We start from the raw sequence: 16,243 nt of genomic DNA on the forward strand, positions 1-16,243 counted from the left end.
CAGACCTCTGACGTGCCTGTTAAGGTTTCCCCCCTCACCTTACTCTACTTGACTGAGCTAACAAGGATTAACCCAAAAGCAACTGATTAGAGTAGGTGATACTAGTTAGCGAGCAAGCGTTGTGTTTTCACCAAGGTTCACTTCGAAGACAACAAGTTCTTACATAAGAGAGCAGATGACTGATAACCAAATGTTGATAGTTGTACAAGTCCTCTCATAATTTACCCAACTTGTTTCAAGAGTCACACATAGTCCATGCGAAACTAACCTATGGACAATAACAAGCAAACAAACAAAAAAGCAAAGCAAGAAGTAGAAGCAAATGCAGAAGCAAAGTGAGTAAGCAAACAAGCAAGCAAAGTGAAGCAAAAGCAGAAGTAAATGAAAAAGAAAATTGATTAAGCAAACAAGCAAGAAAATATAAAAAACATGCAAGAAAACATTGATCCTACTCCTAAGCTAACAGCGCATGGGATTGATCATATGAAGTGATACTTCTAGTGTAGCCACCGACACATTGGTTGACCTATGTTGGTGAAGGCTTGGTTCACGAACAAGACAACTATGTGAACCAGCAAACAAGAAAGATATAACAGTAAAGACAAAGACACTCTGAGTTTACAAGCGACCACAGAACAGAGATGAGTAAAAGCACATGACATGCACTCTGTGGAGGTGCCATGGTGCTTTACTACACTGTGTGTAGATGTTGAGTGTATGCATTCTCTTGACTATGAAATGCAAGCAAAAGTGAGAAAGGTAGACCACTTACGTTGTGCATGTGTGCTTGCTGTGTAAGATGTTGATCTAAAGATGATCTGAGGTTGTCATTGATGTCAACCCAAGCAGCACCAAGGATGACCCTGAACTTCAATGGCACATTGGTCATCATCATTCATGGTTTCTCACCTTATAACCATTATAGGAATACTCTACTCAAAAATATTTTTCTATCGGTATATAGCCCTCCTCGTAATTCCTCATGGTTTGTAAGTTATTCAAGATTGAATTTAGTAACCCCAATTAGTGGGATAAAAACCCATGGGGTTGTGGTATGGCATTTATTATTGATTTTTTTCATTGAATAGTCAATAATTAATCATTTTTAAGCTCCTAAATCCCTCCAACATTCTCTATAGAATCCCATCTCAACTCTATAAAAAGAAATCTCATATATCCTCCAAAAGTAGTGATCGTGGAATTTTCACTATAACTTTATTTCTACGAATTCTTAGATGTTGAAATTAAAACCCATTTGAGCCGAAATCCTGATGAATTTCGTGACAAAAATTTTAGGTCTTGTTTCGCTATATTTTCAGAGATATGATCTATGGAATTTAAGATTTTTGTAGGCTCCCAAATTTAATATCAAAGAGGTGACCTTGGGAAAATTGTCATAACTCTATCTCTGAGAAGTGAATTGGAATTCTGTAAAACGTAGTGGATAGTGCACAGACTGTAGTTTTTTGTATATCAATTTTAGAGCAGAAGGAGGAAACAGTGACATGTGGCACACCGTACAAGTTCGATCTACTGAACTACTCCATAATTAGGTCATTGTGAGAGTTTGGGAATAACTTTGCCTTGAAGAATCCAAATCGAGTCATTCCTGTGGAATTGGAAAGAAGACTCAGAGGACTACTACAACATCAAAGATCACATATTGGGGATCTGAAATCACATAGATACATCTGATTCAATATCATGGTCCTAGAAGGCAAGAAAAAAACTAGATCAAGTGTTGTCAAGGGGTGCAAAGGACCAGACTTTCTAGGGCAGAAAATAGCAAGGTGCAACAAAATGATACAACAAAGGTAAGCTCCATGTAAGTATCTTCTGTATATACATGTCCATCTCTTAATTGCATTAGGTTCTTTGTATTCTAATTTGTTGTTTTTTTGAGCACTGACATATGATCTGCAGGATGAGGTAAGTTTTTCTAGGGTAGTAAAGAGAAAGGTGCAACAAAATGATGAAGTAGAGGTAAGCTCTAGGTAAGTATCTTTTGTATACACATTTTCATCTCTTAATTGCATTAGGTTATTTCTATTCTTTAGCACTGACATATGCTCTGCAAGATGAGGTAAGTTTTTCTATTATCATGTCATGGGTATTTCCTTGAAGATTTTTTGCAGGTATTATATATTCATCAAGAGAAGACTCAATGCATAATTTAATGTTCTGAAGATTGAGAAATGGTAGCATGACAAGAGCAGAAATCAAGGTGCAGAACAACAATAAGAAGTTTACCACATGAAATCTTCAAGTGGGCACCAATGCATACAATCATGATAAAAGTATCATTGTACAGAGTCATTGTAAAAGCATCATTGTAAAAGTTGTACAAGTGTCTATCTACCAAGAGTTGAAGAGGTAGTGTCAGAAGGTCTAGGATCATCATTAGTTGGTTGTGTCATAGTTGGGGTTATGGTCTAGTGCGTCTTCTTCTCCTACATCATTCTATATCGTTGTAAAGTGGATCATTTTCTCTAGTACGAGAGTCCATTCTTCCTTTATTCTTCTATAGGGTGGTAGGGTGGTGCTAGGCTGGTGTATGAAGTCATGTTATGAAACCAGCTAACAAAAATATAGAAAAGATAGATCAACGCCTTAGAATTCAGACTCTTCGAGGGGGCAACCTCCTTTACATTACACAAATGAACAATTCTTGGATGATACAAATGACTAAACCTCCCTTCTATATATAGAAGTCTAAGGGGTCAAAATATAATCAAGCTGACATAACAATAATAACATAAGGGCACAAAAATAACAATATGGGGACAATAGGGCACAATAATAACAATAAGGGCTACAATGACAATAGTAATGGGGGAATCACTAGTATTATAGGGACCTAACATGTCCCTCTCCTTTCAAAAAGTGTTGTCCTCAATGCTTGAGTAGTTCTAGATTCTTTCGTATAAAATTCTCATCCTCCCATGTGGAATCTTTAGCGGATAAGTTATTCCACTTGATGAGATACTCCGAAATTGATCGATTTCGTAGCTGCCGAGTTCTTGTTTCTGTGACTGCTTCCGGTTCCAATATGATTTTTCCTTCCTCGTCAAGTTTTGGCAATATTGTTTGAATTGGGAGCTTGTCACTATAACCTTCTTTAAACATGAAACCTGGAAAACTGGGTGCACTCGGGAAGCTGCAGGAAGCTCCAATTTATATGCCATATTACCAGTCTTTTGCAATAGCTTGTGATGGCTTGAGGGGGCCTGACCTAGGTTCAGAGTTATTTAGCCAAACAAATCCCTACACTACTGGCCCTTTTGGCATCAACTCGTGGAGTACGGATTGAAATCTCACCCCAAGCAGTATGGGGGGATGTCGAAACCAAGTTTCCACACCCTGAGATGTTTGAGGTGTTGATTTAGTCCAATTGTGCCTACCTTCACATAGGTCACCTCATGCATTGTTCTAACCTTCAATACCTTCACGATATGTTATAATTGTCTTTCGCCCAGCCCTAACCAGGGGCTGAGATGCTTTCGCGCTATTATGGCAGCGACCTATTCTACTTCCCCAAACTACACCGCTTATCTTATTTATCTTTTTAAAGATCTTAGTTAACTTCGCGTAAACAGATATTTTATCTTGCATTAACTTAATCAACACATTTGTACATATTCGTGCATCATATAAGCATTAAAAGTGCAATGTAGATTCAATGTACCAGATGCATAAGACAGGAAATAAATACAAAGAATGGATATGAAACTTCTCTTTATTAATGCTCCAACTGTTACAGACTCAACTCACTCTGTGCACTCAGCTACAGGGGTCCGCGCACTCAACTGCGGAATACTAGTCCTCTGCGAACTTAGCTATAGAGCCTTCTCCTACTCTACGACCCAAACTAGACTTTATATTTTCAACTATGCTTCTATTCCAGCATTAGATTCCCTTCCATTTCTTAACTACTTAGAGCCTCACTCTATTTATACAATCCCATGGTCTGCGGACCATGGGAAGATCTCTACAGTCGACATTATATTACAAAATTGAGGGTGGACAACCCTATGACTCTTTTACAAACTATGCGCTTCGCACCCATAAAACGCGGAGTCTTTACATCGGAGTTACAACTTTTGACCAAAATCTGGGTTTTAAGCCCCAAAACTTCCCTTGGGGGATCCGTTCCCAATAGGACCTCAACACAAACATTGTGACTCTCCCTCGAGTCACTCTGTCAGTGCAGATATCTTTGTGTGAAGACCTCCCAACTCTGCCTCGATTGCTGCAAGATCGCCAACTCACTGAGCGACTTCCTACTGTACTTCCTGGACGTGTTGTTTAGAGATCACTGTCGATGAACTGCTACCCTGAACATGTTCCTGTGTCCCTTGAATCTGTGCGAGCTTTGCTTCAATGGAGGCTATATTGACATATGCCTCATCAATCCATGGCTGTAAGCACATCCTCAAAATTGTTTCCTTATGTCGAGTAGCATCCACCTGCTCCTTGAGTGCTTTCACTTGCTACACCCGTGTGAGCCTCTGTGTAAGGGCAACCGTCTACATGGTCCCTTTTGCTTCGTCATACTTCTGTTGTAGCTCACGTGCCTGTATTTCTAGGTGCTGTATGTTTAGGTCCTCCTGTAGAGTGGTGAGAACCTCGAATGACTCCTTGAACAACTTTGTACAATTTTTCACTGCACTATTGACCTCCACTATTGCTATTGTGATCGCACTGGTGTGTTGTTCCTTAACCTCCGGTCGAGTTGAAGTCTGTGCTTTCAATTGCAGTTCGACTATCTGAAGGTTCAGTTTGAGCTGAACCCTGGTCATCTCTTCCTTTGCCTTGCGCACCCCTGCTGCTAGTTTCCGGACGCACGCCTCCACTAGTTCTTCTGCTTGGATGGCTAGCTCTCGGACCATCTAGTAGGCTTCCTCCACCACCTGCACGAGCTATTAGTTCCGCCCCACTACCTCATCGTGCTGCAAGCTCAACTGTTCGATGTTGATGCGCTGCTCGCTCATTAACTGGAGCATGCGACCTTCCTTGGCTCACAATTTTGCAGTAACTCCATCCTCCGAAACATAGAGCATCTCCAGAGGGAGCGCAACCATATTTATCCCGATTCCCTTCAGCCTACTGACCATAGGCCCGTCGGCCTTATTATTTTTTGTCATGAGTGCTCCCTCTGGCAGCACTATAGTGTTGGTCATTTGGACGTGCAACATTTCCTCGGCCGCGACCGTGCCTAGTGCCAGGTTGGTTGACAAAGTACCGGCCTATGGAGTGCGCACCTGAAACTCCTGTATCTGCACTCGGAGAGCCCCCAACACCATTTGGTTTTCCTTCGCAAACTGCTGGAGGGCCTTCGCGGTGACATCCCGCACTGTCTCCCCAGTGTCGTGCAGATCCCCCTTAGTGAGGGTGATCATGTCGAAAGTAGTCTTTGAAGCCTTTTACTTCTTTCATGGCCCTACTTGCTCTCTTGGGTGTGGACATTTTAGCTAGGTGGACACTGTTTGCAAGTCTGTGCCACCTTGGTCTGTATCTGTCTCCTGTTTGGGCGAAGGTGACTTTTCTCCCTCGCACGCTTCCTCAGCTGTCTTTTGCTGCTCTTTCGCCACCTTCATAGTGTCGCGCAGCTCTTTTGTGTTAGCTGCTGCCGTTTTGTTCCTGCGGTTTTCTTCCAACTACGCCATCTGCAATTTTTCCTCATCCTTTTTCCTCTGTGAAGTGGACTTCTCTGCTTCCACTGTGGAGCTGGTTGGAGCGCGCCACTCCAGAGGCCATGACTTAAGGACCGCGAAGATGACATCATCCGTTTCCAAGTAAGGTAGCTCATGCCATGTCTTCGTGGGGTCCTTCCATGCTCTGATGTAAACATGATGGAAATCTACCTTGAATTTCACGAAGCTATGCAGATTTTTATAGACCATGGGTGATAATCGCGGCTTGCGATTAATCCCTATTTTGATGTTCATCTCCATGAACACCCAGAATATCTTACTGTCCTGTATTCTTTGTGCATCTATGGTTGCCCACAATGAATTGTACTTCACTTCCTTCGAAAGATCCTACATGATCATCGGGAACTAGCTGTACTCGGGAAATTCCCATGCCACCAGTACTATGGAAAACAATAGCCACGCATAATGAAAAGTCTTGCCCTGCTCTTGTGCCTCGCAACAGTTCTTAAGGAACTCTTCACATAAGTAGTTTGCCCAGTTAAATTGGACCCCTTCTACACATTGCATGGCAAGTGTGACCACTGGCGCGGGCACCTCATTCGTGCGACACTTTCACATAACCTTTCCGGCCAATATCTACATCGACAACAGGGTTGTTGATGCTGGAAATTGCATACCATCTCTTCTTTTTCTCCAGTTTGAACTTCTTCTTCATGGCCTCTGCGATGGCCAAGTCATCACTCTTGCCTTCCAATATATTCGCTGGATCCTCCCCTTTGCAAGGGAGCCGGGTAATTCTATGAATTAAGTGGTCTGTTATGCGGATGGGCTCCTCTAGCCATAAGCACCCATCATGCAACAGGTAGAGTAGCTGCCTAGTGACAAAAATAGTCGCTAGGGCGCGATGGTAATGCATCACCCAGAGTAGGTTTAACAGTCCTACCTTTTCTACACCTCTCAGCCACTAGCACGGCTCCAACTCTATGACTTTGGTTGGTGTGTTTTTCTTTTGGGGCATTAGCTACACGGTTGCCAAATGTGGGAAATTCTTGTGGTCCGCGAGATTAAATCTTCAAATTTTAGTACAGGCACTCGCCCCAAGTGCACTCCTTAAAAAATGATGTCGTCAAGGAGTAGTGGAGTCTGTAGAGATCTCCTGATCTCATCTAAGTCTTTGGACACCCTTGCTTTTCCCTTCTGCGGAGGAACATATGCGGGCAACCTGGTCAGAGGGTCTACACCCTGGGTTTCCATATCCATTTCTACATCCTCCTCCTCTTCTACCAATATTTCTTCAAATTCTTCCTCCTTATCAGCCTCCAAATTGATAGCCTTCCCTTTTTCTTCCATGGTATGCCTAGTCCTTAACGAATTTCTAGGGGACACGTGCACCAGTACCATAGCCTTCTTGTCTTTCTTGGGTCTTAGCGTACATGGTGATTTTGGGATTTCTATGACTATCTCGGCACTTTCTGGGGCTTCTACTTCCATCATTTCCTACTACAGACTCCTCAGTGGTCATTACTCCAGTATCCATGGCTTCCTCAGGTGCTGCCATAGTGCTATTCCACAATTCTCTCAACGGCTTAGGTAAGTGCTCAAACAACGACTTTGCCTTTAAAAGATCAAACAAGTTTGGGTTCATGAGTGTCTGGGCACACAACAATTCAATTCTCAATTTTCCAAGTGTTTTTTGCTAGACAACCCTTTGTAATTTATAGCACCTTTTGAATTTGAATTCGACCATTCCCCCCACAACCAGTCCATTAATGCTTGATTGGCAGCAAATTTTCAAGAATCTAGCCCATAAAGTTCACCTTAAGTGTGTGTTGCCCACTCCATTTGGTCTCAAACCAAGCATCACATCATGAATAGTGACTGTAATGGTCACTTTCTAGATGACCCGTGCAGCATCACAACTACCCTCGCGCTGTCACAGACCCTGTGACACTTTGCTACTGTGCACAGTCCTGCCAGCGTGCAGCTCCTGGGCAGAGTAGTTTATAGTCCTACGCCTCCTTTCAGCTGCCTAAAGTGCTCAGACTATACTTTCATCAACTAATCAGATGGTCGGGCCACCTATGTATGGATTCAAATGACTAAGATTTACTTTTCATGGGAAGAGTTCTCCATTTAACTTTACCAGCTGCACCACGCCACCATATGTGATCTCCTTAATAACATATGTTCCCAACCAATGCATTCTGAGCTTCCCTGGGAATTTATCAAACTTACTATCATATAACAACACCAAATCATTCACCTTAAAGGTGCGCAGCTTAATATGTCAATCGTGCCAGGCCTTTTCGCACTCATTTTGTACTTGTTGGTGGAATCCAGCCAGAAACCATTCTTCTTCGAGCTCCTCCAACTGCATGAGCCTCTCCTCCAGGGCTCCGCAGTCCGTCATAGCTGTGAGCATTGCTATGCATAGACTAGGTATGATGTATTCCATAGGCACTATGGATTCGAATCCATAGACAAGCTTGAAAGGTGTCTGTCCCATCATTTTCTTGCATGTCATCCTATAAGCCCATAATAATTCGGGGACGCGCATGTCCCAGTCACTTCGATGTGCATTGCGTACCTTGTTCAACATGTTGCATACCTTGTTGAACTCTTCTGCATGGAGAACCTTCTGTGTGATTGTTCTTCCTACTTAATATCTTCCCAACATTAAGATCCATTTACACATTTGTCCCCCCAACACATGCTTATTTACCATACCTCTCAGTGCACAGTTCATGTGCATTTGCGCAGGTCATTTTCCATATTCCTGCACCCACCTATCCAAATGCGTGTGTGGATCATCCCGTCTGTTAGTGCTTGAGATTTCACCCTAGGCTGAGGAAGGTAAATCTTCAAGGCTACATCAAACCATTTCACCTCATAGCTAGCCCTACGAGGTATGAGAAGGCTCTCTCGGGTCAGATTCGGTAGATCTTTCAATAGGATTAGGCTGACCAATTAAGAATAAAGATTTTAGGCTAGTAAATTGATAGGGGGTTTGGATTTAATGATTTTTGGGGTTTTTTAATGGAATGACGGGGCTTTTCTGGGCTACATTGGTAAAATCACAGCTTCAAACAGAAAAATATAATGACTACACAGGTTGTCAACTGAGGCAAGGTAGGCATGCAATTTAACACCAAATCTGGTTTCAAACGGGATGGCAAGACTGGTGAGGAGTTAAGGAGGGCAGACAATAACTCTGAATCCTCCTTAAACAGTAGAAAACATCGAATGCGAACAAACTTATAGGAGGAGCATATAATACTATGAATTCCTACCTAATCACTTCATTTGTTCAGCTTGAAAGGGTCATGAAATGAAATGGAATATAACTGGTTACATATGAGACAAAGGGAAAAACTTATGCTAAATCAACATACCACATGAATCTCAGCAAACAGAGCTGTGAAATTCCATTAAATTCTCTGCAGAAAACTGTACATTACAAAGCTCTATGCTTCTCCAGCAGCTCCCAGCGCTCAGAAAAAACTCTCCTCTCCTCCACTCACTCTCTCTCCTTCTACTTTACAAAATTATTTTTTATACATTAAATCAACTAAAACAAAAAACCACAGATCGACCCCCAAAAGCAGGGGCGTTGTTTCAACTAAATCCATGAAAATAGAAAAGGATCCTCCATCTGCTCCCAAAGATAGAACAATCTTCCATTATTCCAGCGTGAAGATTTCGAATGGCCCATGAAAACTGGCTGATGATAGAAATAAGTAATCGCACCTTTGAATGCCACTTTGCAACGATTGCCACGTTACTGATATATTTAATTCATATGCAGAAGGTTCTATAAAACAACGACTTATGTATAAACAACTCAATGCTGTTTAAAATCCTCTGATGGCCACTTAAAGATATCAATTGGGGCGTAGATCCACTTGGAGATTTAACTGAAGCTATTAATAGAAGATCGAATCTTATTTTTCTGTTATGTAGGCTCTCATTGATGACACAATCCTCCCATGTTGACAACTGGCCAGCCACGCGGTCTTCACATCGCATACCACTCTGGAAGATGGCTTCTGCCAAAATGACCACTGAAAAGATGTTTGCCACTTTGAGGAAATTGCCATATTGGGAACGGTAATATTGAATTTTATTATGCTATAAAATTTCTATTAGCTGCTGCGTTTTGAATTTTTTCTATAACTTCATTGATGTTCATGGTCCCGAGTTCTCTTTTATCTTTGCCACTACCTTTCGACGATATTGAACCTGAGTGCCTGTTACAGGTTACAATACAGGCTTGCACTGGAGAAAGCCACAAAGAAACGTCACCAGCATAACGCTCTATCAATATGCCAAAGAACCTTTCAAGAGATCCTAGGATGGCCCTGTGAATCATGATGGGCCGTTTTTTTTTCTGAATTTGAATCAATATAGAATAGATCAAATCGCTGAGGCAAATTGAAATCAACCTGAACTGTAGGCAAACTAGGAAATACAAACCCACTGGTACTATACACTCTTTAGATTTTGACAAAATTAATGTACTGCTTGCTTTAGAGAACTAAACTGCTGCATTCTGGTGGAGGAACGGGATATCTGTTTTTGTCTCCGCAGTAGTCATAGATCATGTAATTTTTGCGCACCCACTTGGAGATGTGTCTATTTGATCTGACTTGGCACGCCCCCTCAACGCGGAAGTTTGTATAAGAAGCAGCAAAGGGAGCGTTGCTCCAATTGGTATTCACTTGCCCTCCTTGAGTAGCCCAATCATCCGCATTCCACAAGCTGGAGAAAACTCCCATGGCTTGGCTGTTCAGGAACGGCACCCACATTGCTTGATTGTTCTTGTATACTCTGATGGGAGTGGCGTCCACATAGAATATGATGTGATGCGGGTTCCACTCAATGGAATATGTGTGAAAGTCCGCAGTGGGGTCGAACCACAAATAAATGCGTTGCTCTCTCTTCCCAATTCCATGGGCGTATATGTTCGTCTGCACGATGTAAGGCTTCCCAGACACATTCTCCAGAAATTCAAAATCCATTTCATCATGCTTTGCCCCTGCATTCGAAGAGAGCTGCAACATATATATTCCATATCCAATGTCAATCAACCATAAAATGCACCACTTCCTTCATCAACAGAATAGTCCCACCCCTTGTCTTCAAGAGCATCTTTTAAAGCACGGGTTGCTTTCTCCCGAATAACATCACTGTCCACTGCCTTTTCAGGTTTTGTCGATAGGTTTATTTCATAATTTTTAAAATCAAACTGAGACAATATTGCTTCTGTCGGATCTAAAACACTTCTTATTTCTTCCTTGATCTGGCTGGGCAAACAGAAGACATGTGCATTATCCTGGATGAAACCCCTTACACGGAAAAGACCATGTAACCTTCCTGACATCTCATTTCTATATACAGTACCCAATTCCGAAACTTTAAAGGGTAAGTCCCTATAGGAGCGCAGGCTATGCTTGTACACATATCTCTCCAAAATATCAAAGCTGTCAGCTTTGTCTTCATCCTTGGTCATTAAAATCCCAGGTTCAATAGCTGGCTCGGTTTCATGGTTCTTCATAAGACTACGATTCTTTCCTGTTAACCCCATTAATGAGAGTCTTCCTGATTTCCTCTGTTTCGTCCCAGCATCACTTTTTCTTGATATATCATTTCTTAGGCTCGTTTGGGAAGTATGCTGACTAGAAGCATCAGAATTAATCTTCTCAACTTTTGTGTCTGCTATAGATTCAAGATGCAGTGGTGATAGAGTTCCCTCAGAATGGCATGCACTCATTTGAGTTGTAGACTGTGCAGCTGAATGGGGATACTTTACAGCCTGCAGAACCTCTGTGGCAAGGCCATGTCTTTCTGAACCCCACTTTCTGTATACTTGCTCACCTCAACTTGCATTCCTATGTATTTAATAACTTTGCCTCTGATTGATGCTTTGAATTGTGCTTGTGCAGGAATAGGAGTTTGAAGTTGCTGCTGATTTTTGAAAAGCTTGAACATAAATTACATAATTTAAAACAATACATTATGATTTCTTCTTCAAAACAGGGTTTTGAAGAAGAATCAATCTCATGTTGAGACGGAGTCTAACATTGGCTCCACTTGGGATGGCAGCTGCAGCTTCCTGGAGGTGCCAAGAACCGCAGAATTTTGGGAGAGCAGACCGTGCCTCCACCATTGGGCAATGGAGTCATCATCAACAAATCAACACTTGACTTATTTTCAAACTGAAACTGAATTCAAACAAACTAAAAGCCAACTGAAACAAGATGCTGCCCTTATGGCTGCTTATTTATGTACAAAACCTACTCTAATCTGCTGTACATACAATAGATCAGGTAATGCTAAAATGCCATATTAACCATTCAATTAAACCTGACGATGAAGCCGCTTGAGAATGCTGCCACGAAGTCACAGATGTAGTTGCTGGCAGCCCTTCATGCACATACTGATCATGGTCACCGAGAAAACAGCCCGATCGGTCAATCAAGCTGAAAAATGTGTCCATGTAGGCCGCAATAGGATCACGGACACCGGCCTCTGTAGGCTGCCCCAATTCCTCAATACATATTTCCAGCTGCACATTATCAATGTATACCTCTATAGGCAAGTCTGTTAGTGCTTGTTGTGAAGGAAGGAGGATTTCCAGGAACTTTTTAGGGTCTTGGAAATCATAAGATTGAATCTGCTCATCTAACCATTGAATCTCCTTCTCGATTCTTTCAACAAGTAACTCACAGACGCTAGGATGATAATCCGGAGATTTCAAACATTGAAGGAAAAAACTTAAAACTTCTTCATTAATTTCAACATCCACTAAGCATTCTCTAAATTCGTTTAGAGCTTCACACAGTGCAGGGTTTGCCACATACCCTACCATTGCATGAACATATCAACAGGCACTGGAATGTCTGGATCAAGTTGGAGTCGCCAGGTGAATGATTCAGCCTTTCAAGTGTCTGATCGTTGTCCACTATCAACAATCAGATCTGAACTTGATATATTTACTGGGGTAAAATGCAAATGAAGTGGTCGTATTCACAAGCTCACGGAGATTGACTGAAGCAGCGTTTATCTACTAACGCTGATGTAAAACAAGAGCGTTTTCGAAGGCTTCTGGCGTAACTTCAGGCTCCGTCTAAGACTTATGAAACAAACACATCAACCCACAAACAAGTTTGTTCTTCCCCAGTATGGTCGCCAATATGTTAGCGCTTGAGATTTCACCCTAGGCTGAGGAAGGTAAATCTTCAAGGCTACATCAAACCATTTCACCTCGTAGCTAGCCCTACGAGGTATGAGAAGGCTCTCTCGGGTCAGATTCGGTAGATCTTTCAATAGGATTAGGCTGACCAATTAAGAATAAAGATTTTAGGCTAGTAAATTGATAGGGGGTTTGGATTTAATGATTTTTGGGGTTTTTTAATGGAATGACGGGGCTTTTCTGGGCTACATTGGTAAAATCACAGCTTCAAACATAAAAATATAATGACTACACAGGTTGTCAACTGAGGCAAGGTAGGCATGCAATTTAACACCAAATCTGGTTTCAAACGGGATGGCAAGACTGGTGAGGAGTTAAGGAGGGCAGACAATAACTCTGAATCCTCCTTAAACAGTAGAAAACATCGAATGCGAACAAACTTATAGGAGGAGCATATAATACTATGAATTCCTACCTAATCACTTCATTTGTTCAGCTTGAAAGGGTCATGAAATGAAATGGAATATAACTGGTTACATATGAGACAAAGGGAAAAACTTATGCTAAATCAACATACCACATGAATCTCAGCAAACAGAGCTGTGAAATTCCATTAAATTCTCTGCAGAAAACTGTACATTACAAAGCTCTATGCTTCTCCAGCAGCTCCCAGCGCTTAGAAAAAACTCTCCTCTCCTCCACTCACTCTCTCTCCTTCTACTTTACAAAATTATTTTTTATACATTAAATCAACTAAAACAAAAAACCACAGATCGACCCCCAAAAGCAGGGGCGCTGTTTCAACTAAATCCATGAAAATAGAAAAGGATCCTCCATCTGCTCCCAAAGATAGAACAGTCTTCCATTATTCCAGCGTGAAGATTTCGAATGGCCCATGAAAACTGGCTGATGATAGAAATAAGTAATCGCACCTTTGAATGCCACTTTGCAACGATTGCCACGTTACTGATATATTTAATTCATATGCAGAAGGTTCTATAAAACAACGACTTATGTATAAACAACTCAATGTTGTTTAAAATCCTCTGATGGCCACTTAAAGATATCAATTGGGGCATAGATCCACTTGGAGATTTAACTGAAGCTATTAATAGAAGATCGAATCTTATTTTTCTGTTATGTAGGCTCTCATTGATGACACAATCCTCCCATGTTGACAACTGGCCAGCCACGCGGTCTTCACATCGCATACCACTCTGGAAGATGGCTTCTGCCAAAATGACCACTGAAAAGATGTTTGCCACTTTGAGGAAATTGCCATATTGGGAACGGTAATATTGAATTTTATTATGCTATAAAATTTCTATTAGCTGCTGCGTTTTGAATTTTTTCTATAACTTCATTGATGTTCATGGTCCCGAGTTCTCTTTTATCTTTGCCACTACCTTTCGACGATATTGAACCTGAGTGCCTGTTACAGGTTACAATACAGGCTTGCACTGGAGAAAGCCACAAAGAAACGTCACCAGCATAACGCTCTATCAATATGCCAAAGAACCTTTCAAGAGATCCTAGGATGGCCCTGTGAATCATGATGGGCCGTTTTTTTCTCTGAATTTGAATCAATATAGAATAGATCAAATCGCTGAGGCAAATTGAAATCAACCTGAACTGTAGGCAAACTAGGAAATACAAACCCACTGGTACTATACACTCTTTAGATTTTGACAAAATTAATGTACTGCTTGCTTTAGAGAACTAAACTGCTGCATTCTGGTGGAGGAATGGGATATCTGTTTTTGTCTCCACAGTAGTCATAGATCATGTAATTTTTGCGCACCCACTTGGAGATGTGTCTATTTGATCTGACTTGGCACGCCCCCTCAACGTGGAAGTTTGTATAAGAAGCAGCAAAGGGAGCGTTGCTCCAATTGGTATTCACTTGCCCTCCTTGAGTAGCCCAATCATCCGCATTCCACAAGCTGGATAAAACTCCCATGGCTTGGCTGTTCAGGAACGGCACCCACATTGCTTGATTGTTCTTGTATACTCTGATGGGAGTGGCGTCCACATAGAATATGATGTGATGTGGGTTCCACTCAATGGAATATGTGTGAAAGTCCGCAGTGGGGTCGAACCACAAGTAAATGCGTTGCTCTCTCTTCCCAATTCCATGGGCGTATATGTTCGTCTGCACGATGTAAGGCTTCCCAGACACATTCTCCAGAAATTCAAAATCCATTTCATCATGCTTTGCCCTTGCATTCGAAGAGAGCTGCAACATATATATTCCATATCCAATGTCAATCAACCATAAAATTCACCACTTCCTTCATCAACAGAATAGTCCCACCCCTTGTCTTCAAGAGCATCTTTTAAAGCACGGGTTGCTTTCTCCCGAATAACATCACTGTCCACTGCCTTTTCAGGTTTTGTCGATAGGTTTATTTCATAATTTTTAAAATCAAACTGAGACAATATTGCTTCTGTCGGATCTAAAACACTTCTTATTTCTTCCTTGATCTGGCTGGGCAAACAGAAGACATGTGCATTATCCTGGATGAAACCCCTTACACGGAAAAGACCATGTAACCTTCCTGACATCTCATTTCTATATACAGTACCCAATTCCGAAACTTTAAAGGGTAAGTCCCTATAGGAGCGCAGGCTATGCTTGTACACATATCTCTCCAAAATATCAAAGCTGTCAGCTTTGTCTTCATCCTTGGTCATTAAAATCCCAGGTTCAATAGCTGGCTCGGTTTCATGGTTCTTCATAAGACTACGATTCTTTCCTGTTAACCCCATTAATGAGAGTCTTCCTGATTTCCTCTGTTTCGTCCCAGCATCACTTTTTCTTGATATATCATTTCTTAGGCTCGTTTGGGAAGTATGCTGACTAGAAGCATCAGAATTAATCTTCTCAACTTTTGTGTCTGCTATAGATTCAAGATGCAGTGGTGATAGAGTTCCCTCAGAATGGCATGCACTCATTTGAGTTGTAGACTGTGCAGCTGAATGGGGATACTTTACAGCCTGCAGAACCTCTGTGGCACGGCCATGTCTTTCTGAACCCCACTTTCTGTATACTTGCTCACCTCAACTTGCATTCCTATGTATTTAATAACTTTGCCTCTGATTGATGCTTTGAATTGTGCTTGTGCAGGAATAGGAGTTTGAAGTTTCTACTGATTTTTGAAAAGCTTGAACATAAATTACATAATTTAAAACAATACATTATGATTTCTTCTTCAAAACAGGGTTTTGAAGAAGAATCAATCTCATGTTGAGACGGAGTCTAACACCGTCCATTGTATTTGTCTGTAAATCGCATCCTAGTCTTCCCAAATCATGTGCACATCATTCTCCTACATTCACGCCAGTCGTCAAAGTTCCCTTTGTGCGTACCCCATCACCTCGCGGGCGTAGCGCGGAG

General features: G+C 41.6%; 2 pseudogenes; both read right to left on the minus strand.

The window, feature by feature from the left end:
• Window positions 1–10,180: 10,180 nt before the first annotated feature.
• Window positions 10,181–10,714, minus strand: LOC149239453 (xyloglucan endotransglucosylase/hydrolase protein 9 pseudogene; annotated as a pseudogene).
• Window positions 10,715–14,557: 3,843 nt separating this feature from the next.
• Window positions 14,558–15,091, minus strand: LOC149239454 (putative xyloglucan endotransglucosylase/hydrolase protein 7 pseudogene; annotated as a pseudogene).
• Window positions 15,092–16,243: the final 1,152 nt, after the last annotated feature.

Source organism: Pinus tabuliformis, chromosome 8 (genome assembly GCF_031772625.1).
Source record: "Pinus tabuliformis cultivar Carrire ecotype Pingquan chromosome 8, CPIR1, whole genome shotgun sequence".
NCBI classification, from domain to species: Eukaryota; Viridiplantae; Streptophyta; class Pinopsida; order Pinales; family Pinaceae; genus Pinus; species Pinus tabuliformis.